General features: G+C 40.5%; 1 protein-coding gene across 8 annotated transcripts in view; it reads right to left on the bottom strand.

Annotated features, from left to right (window-relative positions):
- KLC1 (kinesin light chain 1) overlaps nucleotides 1-19303 on the bottom strand; it is a 60363-nt gene that overhangs the window by 38971 nt on the left and 2089 nt on the right. The window contains exon 1 of one of the 8 annotated variants that reach the window (XM_065838135.2): nucleotides 9145-9485. The exons of the other annotated variants lie outside the window; for them this stretch is intronic. The gene's annotated coding sequence lies outside the window, so the exon portion shown is untranslated. Of the gene's footprint in view, nucleotides 1-9144; nucleotides 9486-19303 lie in introns of those variants that run through there. 8 annotated transcript variants of the gene reach the window in all.

Below are 19303 nucleotides of genomic sequence, written 5' to 3'. Positions count from 1 at the left end.
TCTTTGTCAAAGCCAAAGCAAGTGCAAGAGAAATCTGACAGGCATGTGTCTAAGGCGGTTTAGTAGACCCAGTCAGAAGCCCAGAGGAACTACACTAAAAGCTGTTCAAGACGGTACACGCCTGCTAGCTCTTTGTTAATCAAGTTCACTAATCTGTTGCAGATTGGTCATACATACCTTCCATACTCTAAATCTGAAACAACATACGTATTCAATATCCACAGACATGTGGCAAGATCAAAACCCCATTTTTTTCCGAAATAATAAAACCGAATACAAAAACCTGTCCCGCTGTTTGGCAGTCTTGGGCAAAGAGCTCTAACCAATTTGTTAATTTTAGTTACGCCCATGCAATTTCTGCAGACAGACTGCAAATATCAAAGTCTCCTACCCTTTGGAGCCAGGGAGTTGTCTCTTTTTTTGTACTACTGCTGTGTCAACAGTAAACAGCGTCTGTTGATGTTCTTCAAAGCTGGCACTTCCTTAGTTTCTTGTGAGCATGAATAAACACTTCCCAGCTACACCAATGGACCTCAAGAGAGCAGAGCGTTTTGCCTACTCAATAAAACACTGACACAACATTCCACTCTGGGCCCACACAGGATTTGTGTTGTGCTTATGACCACAAAGCCCACCTCATTGGATCATTTTAGCAAAATGATCATGACTGTATTAAGAGCAGTTACATAAAGACAGAATAAACATACATAAATGCATCAGAAGTTGAATAATTTAAAAAGTCATTCTATCTATCCTTAGTTATTAAAAAAGCTTGTCACAAGAATCAAAGATACATCAAGAAAAATCAAGGGTAATTATTAAAAAAAATTTGTGTTGTAGTTTAGTATTTTGTAGTTACAAGTATATGCTTCATAAATGACCTACCTTAAACGGATTGAAAGGAAATTTTGACTGTATTTTCAAAGAAATACAGTCAAGACAGTTTGAGTTACAAATCCATCATCATTATCAAACTCCAATTTTTACCCTAATATTTCAGGAATCTACATTTATTTCTGTGTGGAAATGACACCAGGCTCTTCATGGACCTGCCAACCTGTGCAACTGTGTCTCCAGTGCATCTTGAGAAGACATTTTTAACACATTGATTCTAGCTGGTGAGTGTCTCCAACACTGGAACAGAGAGGGTCAGCAACACGAAAGTGTTTTCAAAGTTACTTGTCTTGCAATTTTAAGCTATCAATAGTGCAGACAAAAATTTTTTTGGAGCTTGACTCTAGTTCTTTCACTTTGCATTGTTATTTTTGGACAAGAACTACTTTATCGACTAATCAAAGGAAGCACCCATTTATGCTATCTATTCATCTTCATTTTAAATAGCACTTAGGTAAAAACACAGGAATGTTTCCATCAAATCAGACTTCCATAATACATTAAAAACCCCATCAGCTTCCACTTACTAACATCAGACCATAATCTTAAACAAATCCACTTTTTATGGCATACCTATAACCATTAAAAAAATGCATGCAGGAAGGGCAGAGAAGGCCACATCTTGCTTCATATTAATGGATCTGTGTGGGAAGTTTTGCTGACAATTTGCTGTGAGTACAGATCATGTTGCTCTTACACATTTAAGGACACTGAAGAGAAGGTTTATTTGAACCAAAATGAGAAAACCAGCAATTTCTTCTGCAAACATAAAAGGAATATCCACTAATATTGCTTCAGAACACACAAGCCTTTAGGTTTAGCCAATTCTTAAACCTATTTTTGAAACTATTTTATAGTTTACATTAAGATGTAGAAACTGTACAGGCTGTCCCTTTAAGCTTTAGGGAGAATAGCCTCCCTGCACTTATCCTTCCATTAAAAAAGAAACGAACAAACTCAAAAAACAACCAACCTAATTCTTCCAAGGTAACTACAGAGAGTAGCACAATTAAAGTGTTCAGATAATTGTTCTACCCCACTTAATATTACATAAATATTGATACTTTCCATGGTAAATTATCAAAGAGACTAATTGCTTTTTATGCCTTACAATTTTCATTTCATAGAAAGCACAGCAAATGATGCAATCATCTAGAAAAACAACCTCCTATCTTTCACCATTTCTTACCTACTACAGCAGAGGGCTGATTTTCCTGTAAGGTTGGAAATAATTCCCTTGTTAAGTACTTGATAATCTGCAGGGCTTATTCAGATGGTCTGAACCCCACTGGGCCAGGAAGTATGGAACAGTACAGCAAGCCCGATCCCAGCCTTTGACAAAGGCATCTGAACACTCACACCTGAGGATCAAACCACACTTTTAGCCCCCTCTCCAGTGATCTGTCACATTCACGATTTATCTGAGCTGGTGCTGTGCACCAGGTGTTCATTTGGGACTCCCTGAAATACCAGCTGTGGTACCAACACTGGTGTGATGGTTCCCACCATCCTGCTGCAGTGCACCACTCTTCTAGGGGGCTGACACAGAACAAGAGCACACATTAACTGGAAAACAGACACAAAAGAAGTAAAAAAGTTACATTTTTAATACTATTTTTAAACCGTCTCACTTGGATAAATCTGGTTTGAAAGCATCTCGCTACTGAGGATGGCAGAACAACCACTTCCCAAAACAACTGTGCCATTAAAAGCAACATATAAAACACTTGCAAGTATTGTTCCATGTGCAGACTACAGGCTGAGAAGGAGGAAAAGAGAAAAAAAAAGTCAACAAGCACATTTCCAGGCCATTTGTTGAGACAACTGAGTGGGGATCTAGCTTCAGTGGCCATACAAACTACAAGCAGGCACCCTGTAATTCAAACCCCACTGACTTGCTTTCAAAAATACACTGTGTATCTTTGCTCTCTACCTGCATTCTGCACAAACTCCAACTTTAGAAAATTTTTCTAAGTTAAACAATGTATTCTAACAGCAATATTTTATGTCTGCTCAAAAAATCAACATGCAGCATATAATCTGAACTTTAAAATACTGTGAAATTGATACTAACTGAATAAGGAAGATTTAAAAGCAGAGTAATTGGAATCCTTAATCTGCCTTTATCTCTTTTCTGAACAATAGAAAGGAGATACAATTAAGTAAAAGCAAATTACTGGGACACTGAGTCAAAGTCACCCTGCGGTGCCTCCTGCCTTTTCAAAAGATATAGGATTGATAGCAAGATGTCCTCATTTTTCAGAGATCTGTTAAGGCACCTATCAGTACCAAAACAAAACATTATCTGCCACCTCTGCACTACTTCTCAAGCCCCCGAGAATGTCTACTAAGCACCAGCACTCTACGTTCTACTCCCAGACCAGAACTCTTATGGAGCAGTTTTATCTCATCCTCTCTGAGCAATGCAATTCTGCCTTGCGGAAGGCATAGTGATCAGGTTTGCACACCAAACCTTCACGATATACACCACTCCTCAAAATCAATTTATCTTCCTGAGGATTCATTCACTCATAACTCCAGGTCACTACCATGTGTGCTGGCATCACTGTGATTCTGTACTCCATTACCTGTATATTTCAGCACAGCAATATTCATTATACTGAATGCAACTGGACTACATCCAGGGAAACAGTAAATCCAAGCAACAGTACATTCTGGTATATTCCACGTATTACTGTTTTCTACGTACAGAGGAATTTAGAGACAGAAATGGCCACCAAATCATCTGGTCTGGCTTCCCACAAACACCAGACCATGAACATGCACTCACTAAGGCTGTGGTTAGAGATAATAACCTGGTGGTGCTTCTTATGGAGCCATACATTGCACTCATAGCCTCCGTTATGACAGCACAAGCACTCCTGTCCATAACAAATCAAACTAAAAATATGCACCTTTTACTGGGTTATTTTTCAGTCACAGGTGAGGGGATAGAAAAGGAAAAGACCTAGGACACAAACACAGCCAAAATAAACCCATTTCACCATGCTGTCATGCAGCAAACTGTGCTAACAGAATGAGAACATGGAACATGTGGTAGAAGCATGGCACTACATAAACCAGCACTGAAGCTGAAGAAAACTTCAACTATATGCTTAGAGATTGATTAGATATTCCCATTCTGTCAGCAGAAACATTTTAGGAGGTTGCTGTCCTCCTCCTATCTCAAACCTTCTCCCTCTAAACACACTAAATATGATGGATGGGTGGATGGTGGGGCAGGGAGGAACACCCAGAGTTAGCACAGGAACAAATGAAATGTTAAAGGTGAGGGTACAGTAAAATCCACTTGTGCCAAATAGAAGAGGGATGAGGGAGTAACAGCATCTCTCTGCAATGGAAGCTGCTCAAACTGGAAGAGAAGGATACAGCTGTGACTTTCCTACACTGTTTGATAAAGGTACATCCATAAAAGCACTCAAACACAATATTCAGGAAAAAAAGAAAAGGCAGAACCACCTCCAACACAGACCCTCCCCCCCCCCCTTCTCCCCTGCTAGCTGGTAAATCTGTATGACAGGCTTTGCAAATTATTCACCTACTTACAGCTGGAGGAGCAAACTCATGACATATTGCAATAATGCAGATACTGCCATCCCTTAAGTTTAAAAACACTGCCCTCTACACTGTGGAATGGCACACATGTACAAACTATAGCACATTGCAAGTAATCTTAATTTTTTGTTAACATTTAACTACTTGTGTTGTCTCCAGATAAAGCACAATATTATAACACTACAAAATATTAGTAGTAATATGCTGCCAAAAGGGATAGCAGCACAGGACTTAAGAAACAGTTTATGAATTTAACATCAGTGTTTGTATGTAACGCAAAATACTAAGAATCAAAATATACAGTTATCTGATAATTCCAAAAAGCATAAACATTGTCCTTTAAAAGGACTGATTTTTAGATACAACTTTGTTTCCTGAAATATATATAAACCACACAGTATAAGAAAGTAGATTTAAGCAGTACCAAAAAGTTCAACTTAACTTCAGATATTTCTTCACCTTCTGAATGTTAACTAGTGCAAAGTTAATTTTTCAAAACGTTTTCTGGGATGCATAAATACAGGGTTATCATCCCATAGTAAGTAGAGCATAATTAGCCACCAGCCCAATCGTTACGATACGTAAAGAAGCCGGCACTCCTGAGTAGATTGGTTACATCCTTGGGTCTATTAACTTTAAAATTTAATAATATTAGCTACAGTTCTGACATAATCCCAGAAACACAATCTTAATACATTGAATAGATTCTATGGCACATATTTACAAAAGAACCAAAATCGGAAACTGCTTCCTTTTAAGTCTACCTGCAAAAGATATTTTACTGCTTTTACATATAAGCAAGACTTAATATTGAGAAACATTTAAGTAGACAGACGGAAAGCACACTTGGAATAGAAGATGACATTATCCCATGCTTCCTAATTTTGAGCAAGAAAGATGACTGATAATAATTATTTGATGAAATAAATTCATTTTAATTCTACATGCATATCAAAACACAGCTTCCAGAGTAAACATTGTTTCTGATTGCATTATAGAGAGTTAAATAGCAGAGTCCATAGGAGATAAACTGGATTGAAAGAAACAGTGATTAAATCAACACACAGATACTATTACTTGCACCTGTTTACATAGCTGACTGAATCAGAAGAAACTACCAAGTATCAGACATTCATTTTCTTTATATATTAGAAAAAATTAGCATATCTAGTGTTAACTGTGCTTTAGTGTTCACCCTCTGAGAACAACTTCTTTGTTCACATTCCCAAATATATTTTGGGCACTGGAAGCATGCATCCTCAGTCCTCATGCCTGCCTTATTCACTGTGGTCTGTCATTACATTTATTAATTGTCTCACACAAAAGTACAGTGTCATCTTAGGCCCGATGCCTGCAAAACACCTCACACAAAAACCCTATGAAAATCATTCCTCCTTCACTGAAGGTATCTGTAATTCTGGCTCTGACCCTCTAATCAAATGCCCCATTTAAGTCCCATAAAGTGAAGACGACAAAAGCATCTCAGCAAATCTAGACCACCATAAGTGCACCTTTTTCTGGTCAGGCATTTATTAAGTAATTTTTCAAAGGAACCACATTTATTTCTACAGTCTGGTTGCAGAAAGGAAAATGTTTCACTAAAGAAATTACTCAGCCTTAATACCTCAAAAATATCTGAAGCCGACTGTGACTCAGAATATTACAACCAGTTCTATTTTGAAGTCAAAAAAAGTTTCTGTTTAGAATGAACAATCTGTCTTTAACTGCTACTTGGTTTTCATGAAGCATCTATTAGACATCACAGGTGTCATGCTTTTGGTTGGTTGTTTGGTTGTTTGTTTTAAATAGAGTTAACATTGAAAATAAACATCTTCATAAACCTTGGTCAAGGTAAATATGATGTTGTTATACAGCAATTAAAAATACTTTGGAAACAAAATACTATGCAGGCTGAATTAAGAGAAAAGCCCGTAACTAGCCACTTCATTGCAATTATGATGGAATTGGTCCATTTTTACAATAGTTGTGTCATACTGACCATCACTCAGGAGGCAGACAGATGACAAGAGATGTTTATCTAAACAGGTCTAGCACATTTGTCCCCATCACTGTCTGCTATTATGCCCTTCAACATTAAATACATAAGCATATTTTGCTTATTTATGAATTTACACAAATTTCCTTACTTTCCACTCCTCTTATAAAAACATTATTTTAAAAAGTATTCGTACACCTAATTAAGTTTTAAAATAATCATGAGCTATGCATCTGAAGAGATGCTATTAATCCCAGAATAAATCCTACTGCACGTCTGCCAGAGAAGACAAACAGAGGAATAGATGAAAGAGTAATTTCACAAGCCCACGTCTCAAGAGAAATAGGAGCTGCATTAGATGGGCTCAAAACTAAATAAGAGGCTATAATATTTCCCCAAACTCCTAATTAAATATGAGACATATGAAGGTAAGTATGTATACACAAACAGATACGCATATATAGATATACTGCAAAACAGGGGACACAAGTGTTTTCTGACATCAGCATGATAAGTTCTTCATAAAGAGGAAGCAGCAATTGCTCTCATACCTTAAGTGTCTGTCCAGTATCATTTTGTTTATTGTATGTCAAAAACATTTAGACCATATTCTGGACTCCTACAAACTTGATTTGCAATTTTGTATACAATTCCCGGTCTGTCAAACACAGATCATTTTAAAAATCAGTTTCCATTAATAAGGCACTGTTAGCATATTATAGTAATTTGATAAGCAGTAATCTTTGGGGGTTAACTTCATTGTCTTTTTTAAAATTACATAAAATAGCACGTCTTCTCTGATTAGAAGGTGAAGGGAATCTAACCTCGAATTGCTGTTGGAATTTCTCATAACTGGATTCCATCATCCTCCTTCAGAAACAGAAAGGTTGCCAAACTTTAACTGCAACATGATGCAGAAGTGATACTGCATTGTTGTGAGAGTTTCAGGAACTGATAAATCCCCCTCATTTACCCACATGGTTCTGCATTATATAAAATGCATATTTAAATGGAACTGTTAGAGTTCTCCATGTCTGTTGTAATTTCACAAAAAGGTTCTCTTAAACCATGTCTTCACAAAAATAATTGTTCAAGGTCTTCTGCTCAGAATCACCAGATGGATCAGCTTTCTCTCTGTTGCCAGTAAATGCTGAATGTGTTATTTTCAATTGTATCTGTAATCCTAGCGTTATAACATCCTCTATCACGTTTCGCTGAAGCTTTGGAATTCATAATCAATTAAAATAAAGCTATTTTCTGAAAGAGTTTTAAATCAATTCTGCATTTAAAAATGTACTGGTTTTAGTTTTTTTGAGGGGGGGATGGACAGTGTTTTAATTAAAATGCTAAGCTGTCTAAATCTCGAAGGTTCCTTTCTAGCTTCCCTTTGGGCATAGATTTCCTATTTAAGTGAAGTGCGAATACAGAAGTGGAAGTGAGAAAGATAATTTCTTCCCATAGTAATTGTTACTAAACCTTCTGCCAATTGTCAGAATGTTAGATTTTAATAGTCTTCATTTTATGTATTTTTATGTGTAACTGTAAAAGTGTTTTATATCATGAATGACATTTGCTCACCATTTGGCTGTTTCAAGCAAACTACAAAACCGAACTTTCACTTTTTTCTAGCTGTTTTTATTTTCTGATTCTGTATTCCGATTCCATGAGCAGAACTGCTGCTGCTTTTAAATAATATACACTAATGCAAATCATTAATGGGGGGTGGAAGACAGTAAGAGCACCATTATGGATTTAGTAGCCTTCAAAAAACCATGCAGTAGCATTACACTAGGTGATGTTGCTTTGGTCATTAAAATTTGCTTCAATACACTTAGAATACAGAATTCAATGAGGAGTCAAGAAGTTCCTTTTTGTGATTACAGACATCTAAAAATCAGGCATCTCGTTACCTAAAAATATTAGAAACACGAAGCCAGAATAAGCAAGATGTTAAAGTGCCTTTCTAATTAATCTCTGCCCTAAAGATACAGTTATCAAGTCAGTTATGCATTCATGTCATTTTGCTCGAATAACATGTTCCTAACAAATGCTTTTCTTCTTTATTTTAGGAGTGTAGAAATCTGACCAAGACCGAAGTCTACAAACAGCCCCCGACTACTGCATGGTAGGTGACCTACAATATATAAATCCGGTCACTTATTTACAAAACCCAAGAAACGAGCCGCCCCCGCCTCTTCTTTCAGCATTTCCGAATCGGCAGCAGAACAAACCCCCTCAGCTAAGGACGAGAAGTAAACACAAAGGGCCCGGGGCGCGGAGCGGACTCGCGGGAGGGGCGATGCCCGCACCCCCCGCTCTGCCCGCGGCCCCTCCCTGGGCGGTGCCCGGCCCGACCGCAGCACCCAAGGGAGCCTGGAGAGGAGAAGGGGACAAAGCCGAGAGGATCCTCCACCCCCGCCGGGGCTCCCTCCTTCCCGCATCCCAGTGCTGAGTGGAACTGACAGAGCTTCACACAAAACATCGAAAATCATCCTCACTCCCCCTCCCCCCCCAAAAAAAAAATCCCCACCCCTCCGCGCAGGGAGGGACCGGCTGTCAGCGGCGCTGCGGGGGGACCAGCCGGCCCGCGCGGCTTTTTGTTGTTTGCATAACGGCGGATAAAAAGAAATAAAATTAAACATCGGCCCCTCCCGTGCCCGGGCGGTCCCCTCGCTCACCGCTCGGTGCTGCAGGCTCGGCCGATGTGCGCAGCTCTCGCTGAGGCGGCGGGGGCCGCGCAGCCCGGGGCGGGGGGAGCGGGGAGGCGACCGGAGGAGGATGTCAGCGATGGGCGGGCGGAAGGGAGGAAGGAAAAGGGGATTTTTTTTTTTGTGGGGGTGAGGGGAGAGAGGGAAGGAAGGATGCGGGCGGGCACCGCGGCGCTTTCAGTGCCTCTCCCGAGGCGCTGACAGGCCCAGCCCGGCCCGGCGGTCGGCGTGCGGCCTGGCCCCCGTGCAGCGGGCGCTGACAGCTGCCGGCAGCCGCCACCACAACCGCTGCCCCGGCTGCCGCTGCCGCCCCTGCGCCCGCCCCGCGCTCCCCTCCCTCCCACCCGCCGCCCCGCCCAACATGGCGGCCGCCCCGTCTTCTCCCACAAGGCCGCGCGCGCCCTTCTGTCCCACCGCCCCCCCAGGCATGACGTTATCGCTCCCCGTGAGGGGAGGGCGCGACCGAGCGGCCCCGGTCCCACTGCCCCCACTTCCCCTCAGCCCGGTGCGTGGGAGCGCTGAGCCCGCGGGCGGGGCGGGAGCAGTGCCGACGGAGGCTGTCCGGGGTGCAGGTGCGCGGCCGCACGGTGACATCCCCGAGGCTGCCGCGGGAACGGGCGGAGACCGCGCCGAGCCCTGGTCTGCCCGAGGTGCGCGTCGGGGAGAGCGAGTCCCGCCGTGTCCGCAGCAGCCCTCCGGTGGCACTGAGCTGGTTTTGCTCCAGAGTGGGCACCACTGCAGGTGCTTTTTGTGCTGGTGGTTCTGAGCGTCCTGGGAAGTTGGGGGTTTTGTTCAGGGTGCCAGCAGGAATGGTAAAGCTGATGCTTCTGTCTCCATCAAACAGCTTTGGGACAAACACGTGAACAGCTCTGCAGCACACCATGGTGCAAGTCACACGGGAGAAACTGAGGCTGAAGAACAAATTCTGTGGTCCCCCTGCGTAGGGCTAATTATGTGATGTTAATATATTTCAATGGCCTTGTCTTTGTTCATACTGAACTTAAGCAAAAGATCCTTCCTCTTCTACAGGTATAGACGCAGCAAGCCTTACATGAGAACTGGGATGCACTTGACACAGAACTACTTATTTTCAGATTCGAATTTCATTCCCACTCTCACTAGAGAAGGAATGGTCACAGTATTTTCTTCATGTTGCATTATGTTCCCCGAGGTAGAAGTTAAGCCCAGAAATGAAGGATGGAAGGAATTGAGGTCCGAGATTAAAAAAAAAAAAATACAGCAAAGCAGTAAAATGCATTTTGGAAAAAATGAGGGAACAGTGACAGCCTAACTTTATGAAAGGATTATTAACATCTGGTGCGTCATCACCTGAGCTCCACATAGAATAGGATAGTTCCAATAGAAGGAACCCGCATCCACCCAGTTCAACTGCCTGTGCAACTCCTGCAGTATGTATAAGGTGTGAATCCTAAGCTAATGGAAACATATGGAAGCATAGTGGTAAATCAAAATGTGCAGCCTCACCTAAATGCTAACATCTAAAATATACAAAGAAAGCAGAGCTTACATCTGTTTCCCTCACATACAACATAGAGCAAGCCTACGAAATGGCAGATGTGAGGAGAGTTGTCAGTTGAGAAAGACTCCTAAGCAGCAGGAAGATGGAAGAGGAATCAAAGCCAATGCTGTTGTGAAAGAGGCAGAACAGGAAGAGTCACAGAAGCACACACACAAGAAAAAAAAGTTTGGGGAAAATGTATTGCATACAGACTGCAAGAACAGAGAGTCACTGTTGGATTTGAAAAGCTGAGGAAACTTAATATACTTTCTGAATACCAGTGACTGATACCTTACACAGGTCAAGCTGTCCGACAAAAAACAATTGTGATACTAGTATTTCAAAGCAGCAGCTTCTTGTGTTCGTCATCTCCATTTAAAACATTTCTCTGGCAATTTTGTATTAATGGTTTACCATAATAATTTTGTTATGATAGGCAATACAGGCTAAGTATGTATAATAATGTGGAATATGTGTTTGTACAGTAATATGAAAGGGAAAAAAAGGTTGAAGGGCATTCCTTTATGCAAACTACATTTTGAAAGTAAGAGTCATGCCAATTGGTCCACAGGTTCAGAGTATTTTCATGAATATTCAAGAGATTTAATTAAAAATAGAACATGCCCTAATTACATAATTATGCAAGAGAACTGATTCAAAGGAACCACTCCTGTCTTTTGAATAAGCAATATTCATTGCTTTCTTCCTATCACACATTTGCTTTAAAAGATTTCCTGCAATTAGCTGCTTACCCGAGGGATCTGAGCATCTCTGAACAAAGCAACTGCTCCAGCTATGACCCTGATTCGTAATACGCTGGCTAATCAAGTCTGTGCATGCTGGCAATTTCCCACATAAGCAGCACACACTATAAGCTGCCTCCTGCAGGAAGGTTGATCAGCTCAATGGAACTGAAGTGCATTATTACTCCCCGCTGTTGGTGGCTCACAGCAGAAGAGCAGACGCAGAAGAGACTTGGTGAGCCTGCTTCTTCCTCAGGCTTCTGCGCGACTTGAAATATCACAGGAGTTCCTCTCCGTTTTGATCTTGTTTTTCCTGTCCCATCTACATAAGAATTATCCAAGTTCATCTACCAGCAAAAACTATTTCCTGCCCACATTTCCATCTTCTCTTAAGGTACTAGTTAAGCTATGTGCCGTGCATTTAGGATGAAGTGATCTAGACATGCTGTCTCTAGAATGTTCTTTGTCTGCCACCAACAAGGTCACCATGGTTTTCTGCAAACATCCGAGTGGATATTAAAAGAAAATCCTAAAGCATTATTTACAATGGTGGATTCTTTATTCTAATTATAACCGTTACCCTCTTCTCCCAAAAGAGGGAGGGAGGTCTGTAATTCACAGTAGGAAAGAAAAAGGCAAACAGTTCAACTAATGCCCCACAAAGCTCTTAAATTTTGAGGTGCAACAGTGTGAGAAATACAAGCAATAAACTAGGATTTGGTTTGACTGATGTCCACAAATAGAGCAAGGTTCTATAAAGAAAATCAGGTTCACTTTGTTTAAGAATTGTGGGTTATTTTATTTTACCATTGTTATTAAAAAAATTTATCCTTCTGGCTCAGAGGATCTTTCCTCCAAAAGAGACAAAAGTTTTTTAAATCTAATCCTACAGTCTATAAGTCTATGACTTCATTTTATAAATATGGGCTACAATAAAGCACTACATTGGAATAATTTCAGCTGCCGCTAAAGTACTCTTTAAAAGCATCCTGGCAATAATAAATATTGAAAGGTCAGATTCAGCAACCTGTCTGGCTTTTCATCACAATCACTTGACAGTTGCCAATGCTTTTACTTTATATTTCCTATAAGAACATCCTTTATGGAAAACAGGAAACATAAAAAATCAGAGCTCAGGAATCAAAATTGTCAAATACATAGCCCAAGATACAATTTTAGCCAAACTCCTTTGTGCATATGTGCAATTACTGCACAGAGAAATACCTTATGGTCAGGGAGCTCAGGCACTTTGGAGTAAAAGGACTGTATTTTGTTTGACATGACTCATTGTCATAGTCAAGATGCCTGAACCCACTGTTGAGCACAGCATTAAAGATCTAAGTAAAATCAACACTGATCATGATCCTGCTTCCCAAGTCAATAAGCTATATTTACATGGAAGTGAATTCGCCTTTTTCAGAGTCACAAGGATTTCTAGAAAGCTGAACAAATGAAAGCCAGCATGCTTTTCCCTCCCGTTTTCTATTCACAGAGAAATAACAAGGAAATAAAGCATGAAGTGTTAATTCAAGTCTTAACAGGCCATTTCATTAGTTTATTTATGTTCCTCTTTTTAAACAGAGCAGGATGCTTGTGCTGGACATAACATTTTGCTAACCAGAACTCTTTTCCTCTCCCAACTATTACAGACCTGTGCTATTGTGAAGGCCGAAAATACACTGAAAGGTTTAAGAAGCCCATTCAGTTAGTTTCAAAACAGTTCTATTATGAACAGACTTTAAAACCTCAGGTAATACAGGTAAAGTAACCACTCAAAAACTATAAACTGTTAGAGAATTTGCATGTCAATATTAATCTGACATAAAGAAAAATACTAGACAATTTCAGGAACACAGCTATATTTATATTCCTAGTTTCCACTTCAAAGTAATAAGCAATCAAGAAGCTAAGAGTTGCACAAGCTATAATACTTTATGCTATATGAAGTTACAGACACTGTCACTATTTTGCAAGATCCTCCATTTAAGCATCAAATTTCCCAGTGGGTTAAGGGATCGCAGAGACCTCATGGTGATAATTATGCTTGTATGTTTACTCCCCACATTCAAGGAGTGGGTCCCCACCTCTGCAAGGGAATGCTCGCACTAATACATACTTACTCTGCCTAAACAGCGATTTCTGTTCATTCTTTGCTTCTGCCATCCCTCTCACATCATTGAAAGATGAAGCAACTTTTTTCCTTACTTGCTTCCACGTTTTGTACTCAGCTGATAGTTAATTACCAGCACCTTCCTCGTTGGAAAGACTCTTTTATCCATATTCACTCTGTATCACTTTTAGAGCTTACACATGAAGAAATATAGTGTTTCATTTATGCTCCTACTTTCCTTCCTCTAGACTCTCACTTTTCAGTGAGTTTATTCTTTCAGTTGCTCATTCAAGGTTATGAGAACTGTTAATCACTGCATGTGAGTCACAGGAAGTTACATTTATTTCTGTATTCACCTACCTCAGTCACTGAACCATTGCAGAAGTGTATTAAATCCTTCAGAGGAAATAAAAAACCACTCTGTTGGTGGACTATCACGATCTTTGCCACTACGAGAGTGAGAACACTCAGTGTGTGGTACTTCTCTTCACCCGTCCATATCTTTACTTCCCAGCTATGACTGTGCTCCCTTTCTTTTTGTGTTGGGATAAGGCCCACTATTAATAGGAAAAGTTTAACAGACTCTTCCAGACACAAAGTCTTTAGTAGTCAGTGTTCAAACCCAGGAACAGTTACGTAAAAGCAGAAGGCAAAAGGATCACAGCTACTCATTTCTAAGTGTCTGCTGCATTACTCTCACATTATCCCCTTCCCTTTCTTTAAACACCAGCTGTTTGTTGCCTGTATGGTTTGTCAGCATTCCTCTATGGAGATTTGCTAACTCATCAGGCCTTGCTGCCAGATTACTTGCAATTAGATTAGGTGAGACTCTTACCCTGATAACCTTGGTAGTCGTTGTAGGGTTTTTCCACAGTAAAGGAGACATTTAGGTACCTTTTCCTCATTAAATTATCCAGAGTTTCATCATGAAAAGTGCTTTTTCCCTAAAAATAAAAGCCTGTGAAGGCTGTGATTTTAATTTCAGTCGCACATCAGTTTAAATCTGGGATAAATTCACTAACCACTATGAGATTTTTTTTTTCTTTTTTTTTTGAGAAGTGCATCTGTGAAAATGTAAGAAAGGCGTTTCTTTCTCCAGCCATTAGGCAGAGGCACAGACTGGGACAAACTTGTCTTGGCACCAGGGAAACTGAAGATGGATTCTTTTTATTCTCACCAAGATTCCTACATACATTTATAAAATAAGGAAGTTGTGGTTGTTCAGATGCTGCCTTTTATTAAAGCTCATGCATATGCTACTCACAGGAAATGCTAATGCCAGTGTATGCCTCTATGTGACCTTTCCCAAGTACAAATTTGCACCTACTGATGAAAGAGAACCAAGTTTCAAAAGTCTAAAAGGCATTACAGATAAACCACCTCGTCTGGTCCTTCTCTAAATGTAATTATCAAACTCTATTGAAAACCAAGCAGGCATCCCGCCCTTCCTGCCTGAGAACTTCACTCCTCCAGTGTTCAGTCTCAAGGGAAATATATACATATAGATACTGTGCCAAATTGTGTCATTTCTTGCTAGCTCTTTTCCCTTGTGAGTGATTGGCCCCATTTCTCTACGTGTTTGCGTTTCTAAGGCAGTTCTCAAATGTAACGCTTCTCTTTTATATGTTTGATTAAATTTCTGTAGAGAAGATTCTTCCCTGGGCAACCCTCTTATCTGGCCCTTCCTCCACTCGCCTGCACTCCTTTCTTCCCTCCTGACCATGAGTTTGCTTGGCTAAACAAATGGAACCCTTAATCTCTTTAGGACAGATTCTGCATCTCCCTGATTATTCAGCTTGCCCTTCTCTGCTCCCATTTGCTTCGTCTTTCTTCAGCCTGATGTGCTGCAACTGTTTGTGCCATGGTCACTATTGAAAATAGTTGTTCCTAAGTCTGATTTCTCAGTAACCTCCCTTTCACTTGGGGTATTCCTTTTCTGCACATGGCCACCATAACTGCCAAACCCTTGTCCCCCTTTCAGTTGTTCTGTTAAATGCCCTTCTCTCCTCCTCAGCTAATTCTCTATATTCACTTGGCATCCAAGGTTGATGGAAACTTCTCATTTTTTATGGGAGGCATATAAAAAATGCAGTTTTCATTGCTGGAGTTTGCCTTGGTTAAGAAGATATTCAAACCAAGGCAGGGCTCAGCTGCACGAGACTCGGGAATTCATGGTAATACAGTTTGCCCTGAGGGAAATGGAAACGTTTCTGCTCTGTGACGACTGTTTCTGTAGTTTCTGTGCCAATGACCAATTATGTCTCTACAGAAAATGGCTCCTGTGAATACGCCCGTGGCGAGATGGATGGTATACAGTGTGTGGGGCTGAGAAGGACAGAGTCACTCTAGAAATCAATAGGAAACAGAACTGCGTGTGTTAGGTATTTTGTTCCTCATCCTGTCTCCTGGGAAATAGAGCAGATGCAGGATAAGGAGAGATGATCCTATTCCCAGGGCATGGATATGAATTTTCTCTCCTTGCTGCCTCCCTCTTCCCACAGCAAGTATGGACTGTGAAGGTTTTGCTTCAGTTTCAGGTGTAATTCCTGTATTTTCTGTTGTAATTATATTTATTTTTAATCTGGTCTAATGAAGCATTTTCTTTCCAGGTTACAGAGAAATCCATTGAAAGGTATTAAGGTCAAAGACACACCATGAACACACTGGTCACTTCTGTATCTTTACAGTGATACAGAAGAAAACAAGATACGTACATCGCTGCTATCAAGTCTTAGACTTAAAACATTAGTGAGATGGTTGCATCATTCACTCCTATGGGATGGACAGTGTGTTTATCTCTACAGGCTTGTCTGCCTGCTACCTGAGAGCAAATATTCTGGAAGAACTCAATCTGTGGACAGTCTCCAAAGTGTCTAAAACAGTCTGATATGCCAGATGAGAAAGGGTTGAGAGAATGGTTTTAAATCATCTTTGTGCCTTCCTAATCCTATCCTATTCACTGCTCCCTGCATGATTAAGACAACCACAAGGACCTGCCTTCCACACGGTAATTCTTCCCAGGAGCTCCACAGGGTCTGTCTGTAACCAGGCCCACCCCTGCTTAGTATACCCCCTGTATTAGGGGATGTGAAAGGAGGCCTTAGAAACTTTGCTGTGTATCTCTTTCTGATGAGAGGAATTCCTCATGCATCTGTGTATAGGTGTTTTAGAGACTAGTATATAAAAAAAAGAGGGGGTACTATGAATTTGTCAAGTTTGGCAGATACTGCCGCATCACACCACGTTCTGAAGGTTTCCCTTGTGCCAAAAAGGTTAAACTCAATTTGGGGGAGTTGTAATTTATACAGAAACTGGCTAAGAAGGCAGTTACCTCATCAGGATGTAGTTCATCCCAGATATTCTGAGGCTACAATTTTGCTTCAGAGGACAAATGATTAAAGATAGGAATGAAAAGCAGGACCCTCTGACCCTTGACTGTGCTGGCCAGCTGGGCATAGTACAATTCACTGAAAGTAGAGTGTGTAGTAATTTCTTTCGAGGAAAAAAAAATCTCTGCCACCATGGTTCTCTACACCACCGGTGTCACCTAAACCATCTGGACTGTTTGACATGTTTTGATTACATGGAGCGGTTCATTCCTTCACATCAGTTAACAACAGTCTCCTGGGGAAGTTCTGGGAAACTGCAGAAACATGCCGTATGTAGTACTTTAGATTTGGAATCTGTGTATTCTAACATAAAATTATCACTTAATGTGGTTTAATGAAAGCTGAAATACATTCAAATTTCAAAGACATATATAGTGCAGTTTTACATAGTTTATCAAACACAACCTATTAAAATTAATGTAACTGTAAACAGGAACTGAAACATACCTCAGTTAACACTAGGAGAAAGCTGGGAACAACTGACATATATATAAATTAGCCATGAAAGTGAAATGTGCTGCCTACACAGTGTTACACTTGCTATTAAATGCTGAAGGGCCACAAAGTACACCATCACCATATGTTTGAAAACTGTCATGACTCACACAGTTCAGGCTGATGAATAATAATATCTTCCTTCATCAGTGTGTAACACTGACCAGAAATCTACCCAGTAAATGGTTCTGTAGTGGGCCACCACTTAACATGCCCCATATCCTTACAATTAACTACATAACCCTAAAAATGTTACTGCCAGGTTTATCATGCAGCAATGCAGAAAGCACTCCAAATATCTTTAAAGGAAGGTGCACACATTTGTCATTTCCCAGCCCACTCATTTTGCAACCAAAGGAGGTTGGAATGTTGTGTTACTGGCATTCTCATTAATTCCATTTACCTTCTTTCTCTTTGAATTTTTGGTTGTGAACTCTGTTGGGTGGTGCCCAAAGCCAAAGTTCATAGTGTAAGTAAGTGAGATTGCTTTTCTATTTTACATGTAAACATATACTAGAATGAAAAGTTGACATGTCATTGTTAATTACATATGAAACTAACCTTTGAGTGCTAAGTGGCTGTTAGCTAATACCTATAAATTATAGACTTGAGACAGCAAGTAATAAACTTCTTCGCGGCCTTTAGAGAAAGTGTGAACCTCATGATTCAAAAGCCTGAGAAAAATCTTCCTGAGAGGGAAACGTGCCCTGTCCAGTAGCAACTCTTCAGCCACATTCTCCCAGCATCAGCCTGTTTTATTCTGTCCAATGCCAATCGAATTTATGGCTGCGATACCGTGGTAACTGTTAAACATGCCAGCAAGGCTCCAGTGTCACACTGAATAAACCCCTTTTCCCAACAGCAAAAGCAGCACCAGGGAAGCAGCAGCAGAGGAACAGAGCGAATGAATTAATTTTGAGCATCTCTTGTCAATTAAAATTACAATATCCTATGGCAGACTTGTTTTTTTCTTTGAAGTGAGCTTGAATTCTCTTTTGACACGACTTAGCACCTGTGGCTATTTGCTCATATGTCAGCTTAGTATTTTGTTCTGGTTTTCGTGGTGGAATTTTTCATGAGGCCTGGGGAAACTGGAGGTTTTCCAGACATTACATTAAAAGGGAAATACTATTTTGGTAAATGTGAGAAGAAGATTGGTAAATCCAGAAGACATTTTCTTACATGTTCATTGGGATTTAGTTTCTATTTTGTCTTTCAATCCTGTACAATTTTTGACAATTAAGAGTTTTCTACCTAAGTAGTTATAGTTTCTAGAGCTACCAAGGTCAGAACTGTCTTGACTTGGTTTGATACAGAATATTTGTGCTGTGTCACACCATCTATTTTCTGTGACACCCCAGAATAATAAAATCAGTTGGAAAGCAATCAAGGCTGTCAGTTAATCTCTTCTGAAATTGGCAGTCCATGGATTTTGCCTTCTAATATAGCCTTGACTACAAAATCTGTTTTGCAAAACAACCCTCCCCCACCCCGAATCTAGACTTCTAATTATTCAAATCGTTCTAGAAATTAAAATCTGTAACTTTTTTGGAAGCCTTTAAAAGCAGCCAGTGTACACTATGCACTGATCCTCACATGAAAAAAAAATTCCACAGCAGGGATTTATTACAAAGATGGAGACAAAATTTGTCAACAGGAAGTTCTTTAACAATGAGATATGAGCAGTGGCCTGAATTTCTTAGATTCTGAAACTTGCATTTCGCCTGTTTATGTGTTTTGGCTCAGCTGGTGAAAGCTACCGCAGCCAGTTCTGCAGCTGAGTCACGTCGGTGGGTTCTGTGGAGGCAGCGGTGTGAGCAGAGCCCTGGCGAGTGCCGTAATTCCTGACTGGCACGGGGGCTGCTGGAAACTC

Source organism: Patagioenas fasciata, chromosome 5, assembly GCF_037038585.1.
Source record: "Patagioenas fasciata isolate bPatFas1 chromosome 5, bPatFas1.hap1, whole genome shotgun sequence".
NCBI classification, from domain to species: Eukaryota; Metazoa; Chordata; class Aves; order Columbiformes; family Columbidae; genus Patagioenas; species Patagioenas fasciata.
The sequence above is the reverse complement of the archived record's forward strand: the minus strand, read 5'-3'. Positions and strand labels throughout refer to the sequence as shown.